We start from the raw sequence: 3,453 nt of genomic DNA, 5'->3' as shown, positions 1-3,453 counted from the left end.
ACCTGTTAAGTAAACTGTGGATCATTATGAACCGTCGATAAAATATTTAGTTCCAGAGAAGATATATTAGACTAAATATTGTTTGTGAATTTGTAAAACTTTGTATGTAACAAACTTTGTATGTATGTTTGTAACAACTATTTGTAACCGTTATTAAAAATTGTATTGTTATTTGTATATTGAAATATATTCGTGATGCTGAGAAAGAAAACAGTGTATATCAGTTTAATTCAGTTTTAGAGTACTTGAAATCGTAGCACTTGACGTAATAAATCGGAGACTCGTCCGAGATAAATAATTCTACGTAACACTATGTCACTGAGCATAATATAAGACCTTATGAATGAAAACCTAATCTTCAGAACGAAGAATTCAACGATTTAGAGTTAGTGTTGTTTCACAATAACCTTGAAAGTTTGATATCGACGAATTGCTCAACAATGTATAAATAATACACTATTTTATTTGTATTCTGTTGCCTCTGTGTTAGTTCCTTATTCTTCTTCAAATTGGAGGTTTGTATGCTCAGCTCGCGAAAGAACGACCCAAAATTCAAATAAATTTCTTTGTAAAGTGTAAAATCGAACCCAACGACTATGCACACGAGCTGCCGACATGACCGTTACACCTGACCACAAGATTTAGTGTGTTGGAAAAGCGGGGGTCATGTTCAGGAAGAAATTCTGACGAAGTGTCTTCTGTTTTAGATTCATTGAAACGTTCATCTTCTGAGTCATCATTACTTTTAGATGAGTTATCACCACCTTTCACACTACGTAGTGTAGTTTTCCTCATAATTGCTGTAAAAACACAAAATCGGGAAATGTAGTTTAAATATAGAATATAATTTATAATCATAATAAATAAACATCTAAGTCATGTAATATAGTTTATAATAAAAGTAACAAAACATATAATACTAAATAAGTGAAAATAATAAAAAATATAGTTTAACAACACAGATAATAAATTTAGTTTCCCTATATTGTATAATTTATATATAATATAGTTTAACAAAAAATAATAAGGCTTACCTTAAGCTGTGTTAGCAGGCTAGAATTTGTTTTTCCGAAAGTATAAATAGTCTGCTCACGATATTTAGACTTTGCCTTGATGTGACCAGGTCTGTTAGTAGGAAATATGTGCCATTGGAGGCAGCTTAGTACCCGTTTCAAATCATCTTAAGTAATTTGATTAATAACCACGTAATACATTAATATTTAAGATAGAATTGACCGCATTTAACATGCTGCGTGTGAAATATTGACAGTCTAGAGACTAGATAAGTACTAAAGTTGACTTTTACAATGTTAAGTGTTCACTAAATCATTCAGCGAATACGAATACTTTAATTTTTTTCTTCCAAAGTATTCCAATACTCCGAAAGCTGTATTCGAATATAAACACCTCATGTTTCTCAGGTGGTCAAGCAGTTTCTAAGTATTTTTTTTATAAAAGAATGACTTCTCTGCCATTTTATCCTGGTGCTTTGTTTTGGTATGTTTTATTGATGTTATTATTTCAGTGTTTATTATTGTTCTTGTATTTTTGAATCACTATTGTGTATATATTGGTTTTTTAAAGTGATTGCGAGAGCAGAGAATTTCGGTGAGTAAATGCGTTCATTTTGTTTATTATACTGTAGTATGATAGTGAGTATCTGATATATTGTGTATTTTAAATATTTTACTTAATTGTTCTTTAAAACTCTGATGTTTTTCATTAGTATAAGCTATTTTATTTTCATGGTTTAGGCTCGATATTTTTATCTATGTTTTAATTGTTCATAAATCGTTTCAAATGCATCGAGAATTTCTTAGGGTATAAATGTTTAATTGTGAGTAGTAATTAATTGTCCAAGCTATCTTTCTTTACTTGTTTTAAGTTATTTCGTATTTTATTCCTTAAAGAGTTTATCTGTGCTCTGACGTATAGTTCTTTTGTAATCATAAATCGTCTCTTTAGTTGGTAACGTTCTTTAATCATGTTTAAAATTTGTTTGTTTTTTTCTAGAATTTCGCACAAAGCTCCTCGAGGGCTATCTGTGCCAGGCGTCCCTAATTTAGTAGTGTAAGACTAGAAAAAAAAGGCAGCTAGTCATCACCACCCACCGCCAACTCTTGGGCTACTCTTCTACCAACGAATGGTGGAATTGACCGTCACATTATAACGCCCCCACGGGCGAGCATGTTTGGGCCTTTAAAAATTTGTGTGTGCGGTTGTCATCTGTTTCGGCTTGGTATTGTTTTCGCTTAGGTATATACGTACTTTCCTGCATCTTTTGTAAGGCAGTCAGTATTTGTTTGACGATAATATTCAGTACCAAATGCTTTTTAGCAATATATATTGTTCAATTTTGTAATAATACATCTAAATAATTTGCTTATTGTTACGTATTATAATTTATCTCGGACGAGTTTCCAATTTATTATGTTACGTATTTTATGTCTTACGACTTCAAATAGTCCGAAATTTTAATTTTAATCTAGTAGTTAATTAAATGTCAATATGTATTAAATTAATGATATTTGCCCACAAGACTGATACATAAAATTTTCTTTCTTAACACAAGTATATTTTAATATACAAGCAACAGTACAATTTATAATAACGGTTATTACAAATAAGTCATATACAAGGGTTGATAAACTTACAAACAGTACTGAGTCTTCTATCCAATCTGGAACTAAATCTTTTCTCGACGTTTATGGAGAGCGAAGTAATTCTATGTTATGTACTGTGTTCTATATCTACGTTACGCTCCATGTTCTATATTCTAAGGTACACTTCTCTTGACGGGTAACTAGCATCAAGCACACTTAAGTATTTCAAAGTTTTTCACAGACAACAATGTCTTATGTCCTTGCAGAAATACTGACGTCCGAAGTTAATTCAAGGAAGTTAAACTGTTTGTAATGTTCGAAATCTTCAAATGTTTCTGGTGAAATATCTGTAGTTTTCCGATTAATAAGCGTTTATCACAATTATATCTTCCTAGGTATACTGACTGTAGCAGAACAACAATATTATCAAACTGTTTCCCCGTGTGTTGCGATAGCCACCTTTTATACTCATTAGGCGATATTCTGGAAAATTTAGTTGTCAACAATTCTGCGAATCGCTAGTCTTTCACATAAACACACCGTACACTGTTGATTCTTACGCTCGAGAATCTTCTACAAATTTAGAGAAGACTATCACAATATACATTTAACAATATACGTTACATGCATTTCTAAATATATATTAAACTGAAACAAACATGGATATTAAAATTCAAGTACACCAGTAAATCCGTTAAAATATTCTATCCAATTAGCTTTTTATAGGCAAATTATGGTTCTCTTGTTGATTTATTATAATGTGGTCTAAGGTCGAAGACGCATGTTATGTGTAACTGATTGCTATATACATCTAGACCAACAATGACGTTATAATACTTATTACTGATTT

General features: G+C 31.1%; 1 long non-coding RNA gene across 1 annotated transcript; it reads right to left on the bottom strand.

The window, feature by feature from the left end:
* Positions 1 to 209: 209 nt before the first annotated feature.
* LOC143229162 (uncharacterized) lies at positions 210 to 3,054 on the bottom strand. Its single transcript, XR_013015700.1, has 2 exons — positions 2,655 to 3,054; positions 210 to 800 (listed from the first exon to the last, which is right to left on the bottom strand). It is a non-coding gene; the product is annotated as an uncharacterized LOC143229162 (long non-coding RNA).
* Between the last annotated feature and the right edge of the window lie 399 nt (positions 3,055 to 3,453).

Source organism: Tachypleus tridentatus, chromosome 10 (genome assembly GCF_004210375.1).
Source record: "Tachypleus tridentatus isolate NWPU-2018 chromosome 10, ASM421037v1, whole genome shotgun sequence".
Classification (NCBI taxonomy): domain Eukaryota; kingdom Metazoa; phylum Arthropoda; class Merostomata; order Xiphosura; family Limulidae; genus Tachypleus; species Tachypleus tridentatus.
The sequence above is the reverse complement of the archived record's forward strand: the minus strand, read 5'-3'. Positions and strand labels throughout refer to the sequence as shown.